The sequence below is a fragment of the Pagrus major genome, chromosome 18 (assembly GCF_040436345.1).
Source record: "Pagrus major chromosome 18, Pma_NU_1.0".
NCBI lineage: Eukaryota > Metazoa > Chordata > Actinopteri > Spariformes > Sparidae > Pagrus > Pagrus major.
The window spans coordinates 14612909-14631590 of NC_133232.1; the positions used below are offsets into that span (position 1 = coordinate 14612909).

Below are 18682 nucleotides of genomic sequence, written 5' to 3' on the forward strand. Positions count from 1 at the left end.
CTGTATGCAAACCCCTCGGCTATGGTCAACACAAACGGATTGAACTCCAGACCCTTTCCTATTTTCCGCGGTACGAGACAGGGCTGTGGCCTCTCCCCGAGCCTGTTCATTCTATCCCTCGAACCGTTTACGCAGCACCTTCGGCAAAATTCGGTCATGTCCCCTATCCGAATCAGACAGACTTCTCATACCCTGTCGGCCTTTGCGGACGATGTCCTTATTTATATGACAGACATAGAAAACTCTATTAACTCTTTATTAGTGGCTTTTGAGGATTTCAAACAGCAGTCAGGATTTATGATCAATTGGACAAAATCAGCTCTGATGTTGCTAAATGAAGCTGCTAAGAAAGTCAAAATATCAAGCCGGATTCCTATAGTAACTCAAATTACATACTTGGGTATACAGATACACCCCTCCATCCAGAAAATAGTGAAGAGCAACTATGAAAGAATTCTTAAGGAAGTTGAACGTGATCTTGCTAACTGGACCAGGCTACCTGCCTCACTGCAGACGCGTATATCTGTAGTTAAAATGAATGTCTTGTCTCGCGTTAATTTCTTGAGTATGATGATTCCACTCTCTCCCTCTCCAGACTACTGGGTTAAAATTGATAAATTGTTACGTGGATATATTTGGAATAATGGCCATCCAAAACTTAAGCTTTCTGTTCTACAGAGACCCAAAGATCAGGGCGGGCTCGCCCTCCCAAATTTCAAAGTATACCACCAATCCTTCCAGCTACGTCCTGTCATGGCTTGGCTTGACGGTCGCTCATGTGTCTCATGGAAATCTTTAGAGAAAAACCTAGTTCACCCGAGGAGATTGGAGGACATTTTATTTTCTGGCATAAAAGATAAACACTGTAGGCTGCACTATGGCCCCATTATTGCCAACACAATAAAAAATTTTAGGATAGTTGAGAGAGAACTGAAGGGGAACTTAAAGTGGCACAGTGATGCCCCTCTGTGGCACAACGTGAATGTACAGATTGGAAATAAGCCGCTGGACTTTAAACCATGGTCTTTGAAAGGTATTAATGTTGTCGGAGACCTGTATGATGGAAATGGCATGCTTAGCTATCAGGATTTGAAGGACCGCTTTGATCTGCAGGACTCTTCTTTTTTTTATTATTTGCAAATAAGATCGGCACTTAAGGCACATGGTGTGCCACTGAGGGCTAAACTTCCCATACATCCTCTGATAAATTGGATAAATTCCCTTCCCTGCAGGGGCTTTGTTTCGAAAGTCTACTCCAAACTATCCGGACAACAAGAGACTCTACCGATGATCAGAGCATGGCTGAGAGACTTTGGTCAGAAGGATGACGACATTTCCTGGAACAATGTATGGGAGAACATTTTTCAAGCTTCCAAAAATCCAAATCACCAACTCATTCACTTCAAAGTGTGTCACAGACTCTATTATACACCTGTCACTAGGTTTCGCATGAAACTGATACCAAGTCCAAGCTGTACCATGTGCCAACTTAACGCAATAGGATGTTATAAACACATGATGTGGGAATGTCCCTCTGTTCAGGCCTTTTGGGGCCGGGTGTCCAAAGTCTTGTCTGAATTACTAGGTACTACTATAACATGCAATCCAATCTTACTTCTCCTTAATGATGATTCTCAAATACATATAAGTGAGAAACAACGTAAACTATTGCTGAGCGGCCTCACAGCTGCTAAAAAACTCTTAGTGCAAAGATGGCTACCACCTCATGATCTTAGTACTAGGAAATGGTTGATTTATTTCCACGATATAGTGTTACTTGAGTTGTCTACGGCACGGATTAATAATGCTAAAGCCTCCACTTTGGAGATGTGGTTAGGTGCAGCTGCACAGATAAAGGATAAACTTCTTGGGTTGTGAACAAGAGGGACACCACTTACTACAATGTATTGTTGACACTTGATGATGTTTGACTCGTCCAGGGGAGACCGGGGAGGGAGGGATGCTGCCAGGGGGGTGGGAGGTGGGAGGGGGGTATTATGTCTCAAAAAATTGTACGGATGTTGCTGTATTCGCTATGCTTCAATAAAAAAAAGTTCTTCACAAAAAAAAAAAAAAACAATTACTGTATTAAAACATTATTAGAATCACGTAGGCTAGAAATAACATTCATCCACATCATGATACATGAGTATGTAGAAGTGCAGACTATAGAGGTAATCAAAATGTATTTGATTATTGTAGTCCTAAGGTCTGTCCATAACCAGCTTATATTAGCTTTGCAGTGATAACAGTGAACACTGAACGTACAACTGAAGTCCATGAGGGCTCAGTCCACCAGTCCAGAGGGGGACATTTGGATTCAGCCTAAGAGCTTGATTTACAACCTGTGCACAATGGTGGTAGCGCTCTCCTGATGGCCCTTTTCCAAACTGGATCTTTCCACATGGTTCTGTGAAACAAACCAGCTGGTGAATCAGGTTGGGTTGTTTGGTTAATGTCAATCATATTCCATCAAACACCCACATGTCCCGATGAAGCACATTTGCTCAGTTTTTTAATATTAAACTTTTACTACCTGAATATGTTTTCAAAATGTTATTTTTGCACATTTACTCGTGTATTATGTAATAGAGAAATACTTGCATGTTTGCATAGTGAAGTTGTATTATGTGGGAAAACAAAACAAACTAAAAAGGTTCAGACATGTCAGACAGTTTAATATTGGATCATAAAAACAAAGTTAAAACATGTTCAGACACTGGTTATGTTCTCATATTATGTAGCCAAAACATTACATATTGCACATTTCAAAGTCATCTGTGTTGCACAGATATCTACTGAAGTTAGCAGGCTAATGAGCTAGCCCCAGCCCGTCCTGTCTCTTAATACCACTCCAAGCTCCCAGTCGGGACTGCGAAGCTGTACAGCTAACTGAGCTAACTAGCTAGTGGCAGCTAGAGTTAGCAGCAGTTTGTGGTTTCTCTGGTGAAATGCTATCCCTATTTGTTTGGAGTATAAATTCAAGAGGTGACTAACTCTTACATGTGGCACCTGTAAAGAATCTGCTGTCATATTCAAGTAAAAGTAAAAATATTATCTGACCAGATCTCTGGCCATGATGAGATATCCTGAAAGTTAGGCTATCTAAAAAACGAAGCAAGTAAAAAGTTCAATATTTGCCTTCAAAATGTAGTGGAGTGGAAGTAACAGAACAATGGAAATACTCCAGTAAAATTTAAGTAAATTATTCTCGAGCACATGATTGACTTGCCTTTAGCAAGTTAGATTACATCAGTGAATTTGATGACTGAAAGAAAAATAACACCACAATTATCCTTTCAAGTAGAGTCACTCAAAACAAGTTACTAACAAAAGAAACACTGGAAACTCAGAGTGCACTGACATCAGTTGTTACAATAGGCCAATGTGATATTATCGTGTGTTAAAATGGATTAGTCATAGCGAAGGCGTAGGCCACTGGCACCTGCAGTCCGATGTTGACAATGTGCCATTTTCCCATCCCTAATGCTCCTATAACCAATCCTGCAATGGTTCCCAAAGTTCCTGGCCATGAGGACCACCTTCCAGCCACAGCTGCTGCTGCACCCACAGACACGCCTGCTGATCCCACCACCCCCAGCAGTGCCCCGGCTTTTCCCCCTTTTCCCAGGACTGGGGCTAAAACCTCCACCCCAGCCAGTAAACCAAGCACCACTAAAGCTGCCCCTGCTATGACCTTCACCTCTCCAGCTCCTCGTCTCACCAGCGGCCCCCCCACTGCAGCCCCCAAAGCCAGCTCACACAGTTTGGCCACAAAGAAAGCTGCGTTCAAAGCTTCCAGAGAGGACTGGTGGTTCATACGAGCACTGATCTGTTCTCTGGAGCGATTCTGCCCTGCCACTCTCATCTTCATGGCAGATGTTACCACCACCTGCCCGGCGTGTAAAGTGAGTATGGCGATGACGAATGTTGCAAACATTCCCATGCACCCAACCAACATCCAAAACTTAAAGTCAGAAGATTTCAGGAGCAGATAGGCTATGACTGCAACCAATGCCAGAAGTACTACAAACACAGCCTGGTGGTCTCCATAACCAAGCACCCCAAACCCTGATGTTACCATGGCAACCACTGTCATTGGTATCCCTGAGAAAGCCAAGAAGTCCACATGTTTGATCACCACAGTGTTGATCCAGTCTTGGATGGTTCTTTGCTCCATCTCCGCCTCTTCACTCTCCCTCTTCTTCCTCTCCATCTCCTCTCTCTGCCATCGCTCAGTGAGCCATGATGCTCTGGGCTCCATCCCGCTGGTGCTGCCTTCCTGCTCCAGCATCAGGATCCTCTGCTCTATCTGCACAGCCACTCTCTGTCTCTGCTGAGACTCTGTGATCTCAAACTCTTTTCTCTCCTTCTCCCAGGCTAGACTAGATTCATGAGTGCAGCAGGCCTCCGCCTGCTTCCAGAGGAGCTTAAATAAAAGGTTCAGAGGTGGTTTAAGCACAGTGAATAAGCTCAGCGCCGACAGAAGGCCCATCATGCCATAATTCTTTACAATCCACTCGATAGTAAGCCCAATTGTGGCTCCGCTGAGAGTGGTCCCAAAAGCCCCAGCAAGTCCTGCTGATACCCACAAGCCAACAGAGTCTGTTTGAGATGGACAGCAGCTCCATGTGGTCACGATCACTGAAGTTACTGCTGCTGCCAGAATCACTCCAGCGACTACTGAGGTCATCGCCGTGGTCAGTGCTGCAGCTCCAATAAGGGTCCCCAGCCCCAGAGCACCTACTGTCCTGACTTCCTCCATCACTGGTTTCATTGGAGCGGCAGCAGTCATCATTGACAGGGTCTGGTCCACTGGGTCTTCTGTGACTCCAAGTATGCAGCCTGCCACTGCTCCCAGTGCAAACCCCACAGCTGCCTGCTTCACAGGGCTCCTACCTCCTGAAACATGACAAGAACAAAACGAAATCAGAATCAGAAATAAAATTGCGTACGTAACAGTTGCTTTCTCTAGAATAGAAAATATCACTGTGCAGATATTAACAAGATTTAAATGACACCATGTGGGCCTGCAGCATGTTTGAATGTAGCCTCATCAGCTGTCTACAAAAAACAAACATGGCTGACAGTGAGGCCCACTGTAGAGGTCACAGGTAGGGGGGGTGGGGTGGAGTCGTCAGGTAGTAGTGGAGGGGGGTTCTCATGTAATGATTTTGCTTTATTTGTAACTTTCAGTAATAGGCCTGTTGTTCAACACAAGCTCTGATTTATTTATTTCTGTCCACATACACATACAGTCACCTATAAAACTGAAGTAAGGTGGGGAATAACGTGAGTTGCAACTTTATGTGTTCATTTAATGCTGCAATAAACTCCCCAATAACATTATAGCATAACGGTTGCAGCAATGTCAAACTACATCTACTGGATGTATTGCTTAATATCCATGCAAACGTAAAGGACGCATGGAAGTATGTGGGCAGTTATGGTTACATAGTCTGAGATGAACATATCTACTTTCGTACATAAAGGGACAGAAATTAGCCTTTAAGGTGAAGGAAAAGATGGAGCCACTGTGTCTGATGCCATTTTCCTTGCTCTGGTTGCACTGTGCTCTTCACTATCGCAGTCTTGAACCATAGTGATGTAGCATTTTACAACACATTGTACTTGGATGTTAGTGACCGATAAAGTATTATTGATTTCCTTGATTATCTTTTGCATTAGTGATGGTATACTCGATTCCTTTTACTGACTCGAGTTTGTATGAGTCACTCACTAAAGTGAATCGGGTTTTCGAGTCACTTGAGTCAGTCACCCAGAGTGTGCGCCACGGAATGCGAGTTTCTCAGGTAAGGGAGGGGCTCTACAAGCTGGGAGGGAGAGCGAGTTAGCTGTGAGCTGCCTGTGAACTGCGAGTCTGAGATGCTGAGTCCTGAACGGTGCGGAGCAGCGAGTTTCACGAGTAAGGGAGGGGCTCTACGAGCTGGGAGGGAGAGCGAGTGAGCTGTGAGCTAGCTTGATACATTTACGCAATTGCAGTTAAAATAACAGTTGTGTGGCATGTCTCCTCTTTGCAGTTAGCTGGGGCGGTAGCAGCGGTGAGTCAGTGAACGAGTTAATGGAGACAATGACTCGTAATTCCCGAGTCAGTAAAAAGAATCTTGAGTTTTGAACGATTCGTTCATGACTCGCACATCACTATTTTGCATGATGATGTGAAGGACAATTTACCTTGTAAAGTTACTCTTCTGGACAAAGGTTGAATTTTATTATGTTAAGTGATTTAGAATAGCAGAATTTCAATTTCTTCATTCAAATGTACTCAGTCATGTCAGCATGTGACTGTCATGCACGAGGAGCCTGCAGTCAGGAATCATGACATCTCTGCTGGTTGAACCTGATCAACCAGTCTGTTGAGAGTCTATCCGTTCACTCTCTGCATGTGACTTTAACAGAAAAAAAAGTTTAAAAAAAATAGTTTTCATGATATGACCCTCTTAATGCAGTACAAAATGATATGTATGATTAGGGTGTATAAAATGAAAGCAATCACAAAAAAAGCACTTTTTCACAGCGAATTGTTTTTCCTTAAGTTTACACAAGCAAAGCAGAGAATCATACATTTCAGCTCTCAGTCATTAAGTCTAGACAATCTTTACCCAGTTTAGTCCGTGCCATGTTGTCCTAGGATGGGTCTTAGGCTGAAGAATCCTCCTCACCTGGAGTGAGGCTGTCAGGCTTTCTCCACACCTGTTTCTCCTGACTCAGTCCACAGCAGCCTGTGAGTCATGAACTGTGTCTCAAAGTGCCTCTTTATATGGCAGCAGCCCATACAGGACACACCCACTACCGGTTTCTCCATCACGTTTCCTCTCTCCAAGGGATTTGATGTCTGATAGTGCAGTCATGGGTATACAGTGTGAACAGGAGGGGGCTGAGCACACAGCCCTCGGGGGCGCCGGTGATGAGCGCTAACACAGAGGAGGTGTGACTGCTAATCAGAACTGTCTGGGGTCTGCTTTTCCTGTGTCTTGTCGGCTCTGAATAAGGTCCACCAGTCGAGTTCAATAGCTTCATCTGGGGTGTTAGGAGTTATCCACATCTCTGTAAAGTGTGCACTAATTATAAAGGAGTTACCTGAACACAATGTTTTTGTCGATGAGCTATCAATGACCAAAATCTTCATCAAAAGTCAATCTACAAAAAAGATATGGGACATTTTCTTCACTTTTTTAAACAGCAGGTCCATTTGAAATATTTCAGGGAGTAATGGAACACAGAGAAGACGAGCAGCCACAATGAGCTGTTAGATGAAGAGCAGTAGCTCCTCTCCCTGTGCCCTGCTGTTCACAGGGGCAGCATAAAATCATGGCTGCTCACGGAATGATGGAAAAAGCCCAATTTTTGCCTTCTTCATGAAAATGACAATAGTTTGTTTCACAATCCTCCCCTCTACATAAATTATTTGGAAGGACATTAAAAAAAGATTTGTCCCAAGAATGAGCACCTTTTTGTGTGCAGCCATGATGAAATGAGCCCATTTTTCCACCGTCTTGGAGGTGCCAATAGAAATACACAGTAGAAATACACATCACAGTAGAAATACACATCACATTAGAAATACACAGTAGAAATACACATCACAGTAGAAATACACATCACATTAGAAATACACAGTAGAAATACACAGCACATTAGAAATACACAGTAGAAATACACATCACATTAGAAATACACAGTAGAAATACACAGCACAATAGAGATACACAGTAGAAATACTGAGCAGACAATAGAAATACACAGTAGAAATACACATCACAGTAGAAATACACAGTAGAAATACACAGCACAATAGAGATACACAGTAGAAATACTGAGCAGACAATAGCAATACACTAGAAATGCATAGCACACAGTAGAAATACACAGTAGAAATACAGAGCAGACAATAGAAATACACAGTACAAATACACATCACAATAGAGATACACAGTAGAAATACTGAGCAGACAATAGAAATACACAGTAGAAATACACATCACAGTAGAAATACACAGTAGAAATACAGAGCAGACAATAGAAATACACAGTACAAATACACATCACAATAGAGATACACAGTAGAAATACAGAGCAGACAATAGAAATACACAGTACAAATACACATCACAATAGAGATACACAGTAGAAATACTGAGCAGACAATAGAAATACACAGTACAAATACACATCACAGTAGAAATACACATCACATTAGAAATACACAGTAGAAATACACAGCACACAGTACAAATACACTAGAAATACATAGCACACAGTCGAAATACACAGTAGAAATACAGAGCAGACAATAGAAATACACAGTAGAAATACACATCACAGTAGAAATATACATCACAATAGAGATACACAGTAGAAATAATCATCACAGTCGAAATGCACAGTAGAAATACACAGCACACAGTTGAAATACACAGTAGAAATACAGAGCAGACAATAGAAATACACAGTACAAATACACATCACAATAGAGATACACAGTAGAAATACTGAGCAGACAATAGAAATACACAGTAGAAATACACATCACAGTAGAAATACACATCACATTAGAAATACACAGTAGAAATACACAGCACACAGTACAAATACACTAGAAATACATAGCACACAGTCGAAATACACAGTAGAAATACAGAGCAGACAATAGAAATACACAGTAGAAATACACATCACAATAGAGATACACAGTAGAAATAAACATCACAGTCGAAATACACAGTAGAAATACACAGCACACAGTTGAAATACACAGTAGAAATACAGAGCAGACAATAGAAATACACAGTACAAATACACATCACAGTAGAAATACACATCACAATAGAAATACACAGTAGAAATACACATCACAGTAGGAATACACCACAATAGAAATACACAGTAGAAATACACAGTAGAAATAAACATCACACAGTCGAAATACACAGTAGAAATACACTGCACACAGTCGAAATACACAGTAGAAATACAGAGCAGACAATAGAAATACACAGTAGAAATACAGAGCAGACAATAGAAATACACAGTAGAAACACACATCATAGTAGAAATACACATCACAACAGAAATACAGAGTAGAAATACAGAGCAGACAATAGAAATACACAGTAGAAATACACATCACAGTAGAAATATACATCACAATAGAGATACACAGTAGAAATACACAGTAGAAATAAACATCACAGTAGAAATACACAGTAGAAATACACAGCACACAGTCGAAATACACAGTATAAATACAGAGCAGACAATAGAAATACACAGTAGAAATACACATCACAGTAGAAATACACAGTAGAAATACACAGCACACAGTACAAATACAGTAGAAATACATAGCACACAGTCGAAATACACAGTAGAAATACAGAGCAGACAATAGAAATACACAGTAGAAATACACATCACAGTAGAAATACACATCACAATAGAAATACACAGTAGAAATACACATCACAGTAGAAATACACCACAATAGAAATACACAGTAAAATAAACATCACACAGTCGAAATACACAGTAGAAATACACATCACAATACAGTAGAAATACACAGCACACAGTACAAATACACTAGAAATACATAGCACACAGTCAAAATACACAGTAGAAATACAGAGCAGACAATAGAAATACACAGTAGAAACACACATCATAGTAGAAATACACATCACAATAGAAATACAGAGTAGAAATACAGAGCAGACAATAGAAATACACAGTAGAAATACACATCACAGTAGAAATACACATCACAATAGAAATACACAGTAGAAATACACAGCACACAGTACAAATACACTAGGTATACATAGCACACAGTCGAAATACACTAGAAATACATAGCACACAGTCGAAATACACAGCAGAAATACAGAGCAGACAATAGAAATACACAGTAGAAATACACATCACAATAGAAATACACAGTAGAAATACACATCACACAGTACAAACACACTAGATATACATAGCACACAGTCAAAATACACAGCAGAAATACAGAGCAGACAATAGAATACACAGTAGAAATACACATCACAGTAGAAATACACAGTAGAAATACACATCACACAGTACAAATACACTAGAAATACATACAAACTACTTTCAACGTGGAGGGCCCCCCGTGACTGTCTGAGTGAGGCGTCTGCAAGGAGGACGGGAAGGAGACAGCTCAAAGACTAATCAGAGATGCTTCTGCTAGCAGGTACAGAAACTAGTCCTCCAGTAAATCTGCTCAGACTATACAAATCTCATCCCTCCAAACCCTCCTCTTCCTTACCTCTCCCTCCCCCTGCAGCACCTGCAGCTCTCTCTTGTAGGTCTTCTTTCCTAGCGTCTCATAGATTTTTGTCATGACAAAAATCCACACCGCCAGAGCAGCCTTGACTGGAGCACAGAAGAAATATCTATCAGGGTGTTGAATAAGACATTACAGTTTGTTTTAATATGACGAATAAACTGAGTTTTGAAAATGTCAGAATTCTTTGTTGAACTCCCACCTGGTGTTTGCGTTCAGCCTCAGCCTTCGCTCTCTTTGCAGACGTCTGATTCCTTAGTTTGGCCTCTTCAGCCAGACGCATCTTCTTGGCCTCCAGCCGCCTGCGGTACTGAAAGGAAGAGTCCACTGGTTACCAAAAACAACTCAGGCTCAACCAAAAGGTTTGTTCTTGAAAAGATCTCAGTTCAAAATTAGAATTAAAGAATAAAAAGCAGCTGAAAATAAAAATAAAAATTCAAATTAATTACAAGTACCTCAAAATTGTACATAAGTACAGTACTTGGTGTGTATGTGAGTGTCTCTACCTCTCCCTTCAGCCTCTTGTACAGCCGGCGAGCGATCATTCCTCTGGTGTAGGCTTAGATGGTGATGACGGCCCACAGTCGGTGCCGGAACGCTCGGCGCACCATAGTGGAGCGGCTAAGAGCTGATTTTAGGCAGAATCGTGCATTTGGTGATACAAGCATGAAAATTGGCATGAGCAGTCTCCATGGGTCACTTGACAAGAAAATTGTCCCAGCCACTTGAAATTTCAAGATGGCAGCCATTTTTCAAGATGGCTGCCACCTTAGTAGAGCAGTTAAGTGATGTAATCATTCAGTTGGTGATACACACATGAAAATTGGCATGCGCAGTGTACATTGGTCACTTGACCAGAAACTGCTCACAGCCAATTGAGATTTCAAGATGGCAGCTATTCTTTCAGATTGCCACCAGGATCTTTAAATAATATATTTTCTCATGTTAATTTGAGTTCCTAAAAAGGCAGACAGTGGTTTTTTGACTGTGTTTTGTCTAACTCCTCACCCTTGACCTGTCCGATGTGGTAAAACCTGCCAGGAGTTGCCTCCTAACGGCATAGCTCTCAGGGTTCAGTGAAGTACACAAGCTCCCTTACCACGACAAGGTAACAGTCACAAGGGAGGTTTTTTTTTTTTTTTTTTAAACAGACAGTTACGTTGTCAAATACATACTAAAAGATGGGAAAACAAAAAGGAAGATTAGTAAAATAGCACAGCTGTGGTGCTGAATGGACAGCGCTCCAAAAAATAATTGAGCAATTAGAACTGAATGGCAATATAGGCAGATCCAGAGGCAACAGCAGCTCTGACTGACACAGCCATAGAACCGTAACAAACTGAAAATATCTCTCACAAATAAAAGGTAGAGGTGCTGACATTACAAAGTAACTCCTCAACTAAAAATATCTCTCACTGGTAATTAGCCATGTGGAAAACAATACTAAAGAACTAAACTGAAAATGTGATTCACTGTTAGAACTGAAGACACACTGATGTGGCGATGGGGAGCCGAGCCATAGGTCTACACCAGAAAACACAGGTGGCCAAGGGGGAGTAACCCTGGCAAAAAGAATACGCACATAGGGTCTAGCAGGGGCAACTACACAGACATGTGCCATCATCACCACCATCACCACCATCATCATCACATGCCATCACCCTCATCTAGTCGGGCTGGATTGAGTCTGATGGGCAGAGCATTGATCTCAGCAAACAATGGAACATTTCTTGCAATGTTAACATAACCAATCCAATCAAGTTCTATGTTGAATAAAGTCGGCTGAACAAGTTTTTCCTTTGTGTCCTGCTGGCAAATACAACATCTGTCCCAGTTGGTTTTCTGAACTGTTATGATAATCTCTGCCATGTCTGCAGCAAATGTATAGGCAAAGGCCGAGGGTTCATCCTTTTACCACCTTTTACCAAGCACATTCTTGTATGGGATACAACTAGGTTCATACTTTCGCCCTACACCTAGTCCGATCGTTCATCCAATGCCGTTTAAATCCCGTGCGATCTGTACACCATCCGGTTAACTAAAACCCCGTTAACCTTGGCTCGGCTCTCCCGCGCTGGCACAACCTGTCAATTCAGGTGCGGCTATCTAACTGATTTGGGGTAAAGTAGATAACATTTGGGATACTAACTTTCAATTAGCTGACATTGAACCCCACTCTGAGTTTAACAGCAGTGATATATCACCAGTGTGCCCTGGTAGTGCAGATATTCACTCTAGTCTAAATTACCTGTAATCACCAAATCAACACAAGTGTATTTTTATGCATCAGTGCTAGAGGTCATAAAATGACTCTAAATCCTCTTTACTAAAAAAACAATATTTATATGAGAAAATGGACCTTTTGAAGATCCATTAGGCGGCTCACGCCAGTTTCCATGCTTGTATTAGCCTAAATGCTCCAATAAGGTGGCAGCCATCTTGAAAAATGTCCGCCATCTTGAAATCTCAATTGGCTGTGAGCATTTTCTGGTCAAGTGACCCATGTACACTGCGCATGCAAATTTTCATGTGTGTATCACCAACTGAATGATTACATCACTTAACTGCTCTACTAAGGTGGTGGCCATCTTGAAAAATGGCCGCCATCTTGAAATTTCAAGTGGCTGGGAGCATTTTCTTGTCAAGTGACTCATGGAGACTGCCCATGCCAATTTTCATGCCTATATCACCAACCAAACAATTACATCACTTAACTGTTCGACCAAGGTGGCGGCCATCTTGAAAAATGGCTGCCAACTTGAAATTCCAAGTGGCTGGGACAATTTTCTTGTCAAGTGACCCATGGAGACTGCTAATGCCAATTTTCATGCTTGTATCACCAAATGCACGATTATGTGACTTATCTGCTCCACTACCAAGTAGCCCCGACAGCGACCCTGGAAGCACGTGACTCACTGACGCGTCACATGATACGATGCACACAACTTCCTGGAACCAACCAGAGCCTGAAGGCGAGAGAAGCCTGCTCGCATCTGAAGGGACACAGAGAAATAATACATGTCAAAAGAAAAGATTTATTTTGAACCTTTTATGATAATAACTTGGTTGTATGATGAATCACAATCACGCTGATATAAAAGCAAACGTTTGACTTTGACCTGAATGTTCATCTTATTGTCTTTTGATAAAAGCCCAATGTTATTCTCAGTATTTATATTAAGATTTACATGCACACTGATATAGCTTATACTGATGTTTTGTCCCCATGAGCTTTACAGAATCAGTGACATCTTCATCTCATCATTTTAAATCATTTCTCAAAATGTATTTTTTTAATGGAGCTTTTTATTAATCCTATCCTGTTTTACCTCCAACGTGTCCTAATTGTTTTATTATTATTATTATTGTATGGTTTTATTTGCCTGATTGCATAATGCCTGTAATATTTTAATCCTGGTTAAAAGTGCTTCATAAAGCAGTAGCATGATGTAGTTCCTCACTGTGACCACAGGAGGGCAGTAAACACTCATGATTCTGACAAGCACAAATATGTCAAAAAAAGTATCTAGTCAGACATTTCTGAGGAGGACTTTCACAATAATATCTATATTTTTATCTATATATTATGTCCATCGCCTTGCATGTAAATAAAACAAGAAATAAAAAACATTTTCAAAGGTTGTGTTTGCTGCAGGCCATGTTATTAGAAGTGTAATGGTCCATTTTTATTTAACTACAAAGTGCAAGTGACTATTAAAGTCACAACTAACACAACTACACAGCTACACAACTTAACACAACTAATTGTATCAATAGAAATAATTATCTGATTTTACTCCCATTTAAGTCTTAAAGTGAGACTCATTAAAACCATTTACATGATCATTTCTTTGTGTACAGAAATTAATCAATAATATAAATTTGTGTAACTATAATTATATACACCACCGGTAGCATGAGTGTCAAGTAAACCGTGTCCCCGGTCTTCTGGTCTAGAGATCAGCTGTCCCCCATAAACCACGGTGACATAAACAACCAGAGAGATGGCCACCACTCCAATGTGTGTGTGTGTGTGTGTGTGTTTTAGTGTGTGTGTGTGTCAAAATGCCAAACAAACTGCTGTAGCACAGACCTCGCCTGACTACTAGCAGATGAATTCATCTTGGTTTCTTATGAAAGTAATAAGGGACTTTTGATTTATGTTGCATCGCTGGTGATGTCATTTTACAGAGTGCCTGGTTAATGTTTGATTAAAACTTTCTTGGCTTGTTCAAATATTTGAAACCTTTGTCAGATCTATCCTGGTCCAGCTTGTTTAAAGTGCTGGAGACAGACAGGAAGGAGGTCCCACTTGACACTTTAGTGGCATTTAGTGGGGGGAAGGAGTTCTGATAAATAGGAGGAAGCTGAGATATATTCAATATTTTGGTTAGAGGACTTCATGACTAAGACTAGTGCTTTGGGCTGGCTTGATTGTCAGTGCTGGGCATGAATCCTAAATTACTTGTAGGATATTTTGGAAGTTGGATCAACTCTATTATCTTGGCTTGTTATTATCATACATAAAATGAATGTGAAAATAGCTCATTTATAATAATCATTGGGATTCATTTAGTCAAAACCACTAAATGAGCCCTCATATTGAAGATTTGGGTTTTATTATTAAACTCATTCCGCCAAGACCCGCCCTAATCTGCCTCTAATTGGCTTGATTGGTTGCTCTTGTTGGGGTTAGAAGAGCAGCCAATCAGAAGCTTAGTAGGGGGCGGGTCTTCGTGAAATACAAGCTGCGTCACCTAACAACCGCCGTGGAACCCCTTAAATATTCTTTTCCTTAGCAACACAAAATAATGAAGAGGTTATGTAACCTGCCTTAGCTCTAATTGTTGATTTTAAAAACTAGGAGATACAGATATTTTATCAGTGCATTAATTACCTCGTGGACTAGTAAATCAGAAGTCTAGATCGCTCTAGGAGAAAGGGGTATTGGCAATATGCATTGAGTGACAGAGTAAATAATTGACACAACCAACAGGTAAGTTTTAAGTGTGTTATATTGTTTTGAATAAAGAAATAAAATAAATAAAAAATGAATAGAAAAGTAAAAATAAAAATAAAATGTTTACAGTGTCAACACACACATGAGATATCGACCACAGTTTCCAATAAATTCAGTCTCTGAATAAATCACAGTCTCTGTTTTGAGTAGCTCGCCACGACCACTGAGGTCCCTTCTACCTTACAGAACAGGAGGAAATCCTCAGCAGAAGAAGTAGTCTTTGTGTAGATCTCAAACCCAGGAATCCATACATAAGACAAAAAGACCCGGCCTATAAAGGCCAAAAGAAAGGGTTACTATATATTCATGTAAATAAAATATACTCTAAATGTAAATAAATGCATATAAACACATATTTATACATGTATATTATAACATTGTTTCTTAATAATTGTTTTAACCACTTTTACTGTGCTTTTAAATGAACTGAACACAATATAAACATCAACATGAGCCAAAATGGCGGAATATTTCTTTACGTTCATCTCCTTTCTTTTCCTCTTTTTTTTCTCTACCGCCGCTCGCTCTCAGAGAAAATACACCGAGCGGGGGGTAATGTACACAACACAGATATATAAAACATTTTTTTTTAAACACTATACACATGAATTTAATGCCTCACTAATCCATATTAACATTAGCAGATGCACATTTCAGCTCCGTTCACCGGACTTTTATCAATTAAGTTGAGGCTACTCACCAGAGGCTCAAACTTCACATAAACACACACACTCCGGGCACAAGGAAGAATACACGGCTCGTCTGTCCAGGTTCCGCTTTTTTAAGAGACAGGGACATGGGAGTTCAGTAATGTGTAACCTCAAAAATATAATTTAGCGAAGTACATGTGGCTAATGGTCGGAGCTAGCGCCGTAGCTGCTAATAAACACTCACGTTCTCCTCCGTCTCCGTCACAAAACACACGGTCTGCTTTCACCCACGGCAAAAGAAAAGGCTTCGCTCTCTGCGCCGACGATAAAAAGTTAACTCAGACTTTTGGAATATCTGGCTTTTTTCCACAAACGGTAATATCTGCAGCCGAAGCTTAGCATGCAGCCACCTCGACGACGGTCCGGCCGAGAGAGAGAGAAAAAAACAACACGCCTGCACGTACACCCTGACGGCGTCTGATTGGCTGCTCTACTTCACATCACGTGAACTCCTCATGTCACCCGAATCTTTTACACTTCCAGAAAGGCACATTCGCCACACTTGAAATAAACAAAACACTCTTTTTAAGACAGACGTAAATAAACGTGTGTATCTTAACCTTTTTAATCTATTTATTGACATATTTATGATTTTAATCATAAATCCTATTTATTCATTTTATGTAAGATTATTTTAAATCAAACTCTATTTATTTATTTACCTGTCACATTTATTTATCGTTTATTAATTTATTGATCTAATCAATTAACTGATAGCTGGATTAGGATAAGGGCCTAGTAACCTGGGTTACACCCTCCCCTTCTAAAGGTGTGTATGTCCCATTACACCCACATGACTATGAACTGGCCTTGGGGTTACTTGGAGGATGTCTGCATAGCCAGGGTTCTGGAGTGCATCGGCAAAAGCAAGGTTGAGGCCTTGGAAGAGTGACTGGACTATAGACAGCAGGGGGTTCCCCAGTTGACCATACTGTAGTCGTTCAGGTTGTTCTCTGCGCCTCTGGGAACGTCTGGGAACACTGTCACCCTCACTCTCTCCCACGATGACTGGAGAGGTTCCTCTTCCAGATATCCCAGCTGCGGTTCCCTCTTGGGTCCTGTCCACTGACACATCCTCACAAGGTTTATTGACAGAGCATCCTTCATCCTTGCTGCTGTCACTGAATGACAGGTCTGAGAAAACAGGAAGGCTTTCATCCTCCTGTCTTGAAATGTCAAAGGGGGCGTCCTGAGAGTTTCCAAACAGAGCTCTTCTCACTTTGGGGGAATCAGTTTCTCTGTGCCTTGAGGTGACCTCAGCCTCCCGATCAACAACTGCTGAGGTTCCTTTCCATCCAGAACAGCTTGGCTCATTTGAGATGTCATCCGCGAAAGCTGGAGGTTTCTCTGACTCGGATGGAATGATCTCCACAGGCATCCACTGTACTGTCCCTCTTTCAGGTGCACATCTCTTTTCTCTGTCTTGTTTTTCCATGATAAATGTCTCTGTCTTTTCTTCCAGGTCAACAGGAGCAGAAAGCCAACCAGCTGAAGACGAGGTGGGTTGTTTTGTCTGTCCAAGATGTCTCTCCCTAGCAGGTACTGTCTCTGGCCGGGTCAAAAGTCTTGTTTCAATGAAATCAGAGTTCAATGTCTCTCCAGGTAAGTAGTAGTAGTAGTCACTGTCTTCTGACTCTGAGTTGTCATCTGCCACCTCAGACTCGGCTGCGGCTTCTATTCTCAACTGTCTCCTTGTTCTAGGTTTGCTGATAGTCTGCTTCGGAGGTTGCTCGGGCTCAGCCACAGGTAAGAACCCACATGGCAGTAAGAGGTCACGGTGTAGGGTGCGAAGTGGTCCATCTTTTCCCTCTGGCTTGACAGAGTACACAGGTAGGTCACCAGCACGTCTGACCACAACGTGAACGTCTAGTTCCCATTTATCGGCCAACTTGTGTTTCCCTCTTATCCGAACATTCCTCACAAGGACGCGATCTCCTGTCTCAAGAGTGGACTCGACGACTCTCTTGTCAAACCGTTGCTTGTTGCGCTCAGCTGTCTTTGAGGCATTTTCCGTGGCAACTCGGTAGCTTTCCTCTAGGCGGCCCTTTAAGTCATGCACATACTGGGAATGTGACTTGGGTTCACAGCTGGAAGGGAGACCGAACGCCAAATCAACTGGGAGCCGGGGTTGCCTGCCGAACATTAGTTCGTAGGGACTGAATCCGGTCACGTCATTCCGCGTGCAGTTATAGGCGTGCACTAGAGGCTTGACAAATTCTCGCCAGCAAGACTTGTCCTTGTTTTCGAGAGTGCCCAACATCTGGAGGAGGGTCCTATTGAATCTCTCCACTGGATTCCCCCTGGGGTGATAAGGGGTAGTCCTGACCTTTTGAATGCCAGCGATGGAGCACAGTTCTTTGATGGTGCGAGATTCAAAATCTGGACCCTGGTCACTCAGAAGCTTTTCCGGAAATCCATAATGCACCAGGAAGTTTTCCCATAAGCACTTAGCCACAGTCTGCGCTTTCTGGTTTCGAGTTGGTATCGCGACTGCGTACTTAGTGAAATGGTCTGTCAGTACCAGTATGTCTTTTGTGTTGCTCCGATCAGGCTCCACCGATAGAAAATCCATGCAGACCAGCTCCAAGGGCCTGCTGGCCTTGATGTTACACAAAGGAG

General features: G+C 41.6%; 1 long non-coding RNA gene across 1 annotated transcript; it reads right to left on the reverse strand.

Moving 5' to 3' along the window:
* Positions 1–15177: 15177 nt before the first annotated feature.
* Positions 15178–16428, reverse strand: LOC141013779 (uncharacterized). The gene is made up of 3 exons (XR_012180445.1): positions 16248–16428; positions 16054–16129; positions 15178–15624 (listed from the first exon to the last, which is right to left on the reverse strand). It is a non-coding gene; the product is annotated as an uncharacterized lncRNA (long non-coding RNA).
* Positions 16429–18682: the final 2254 nt, after the last annotated feature.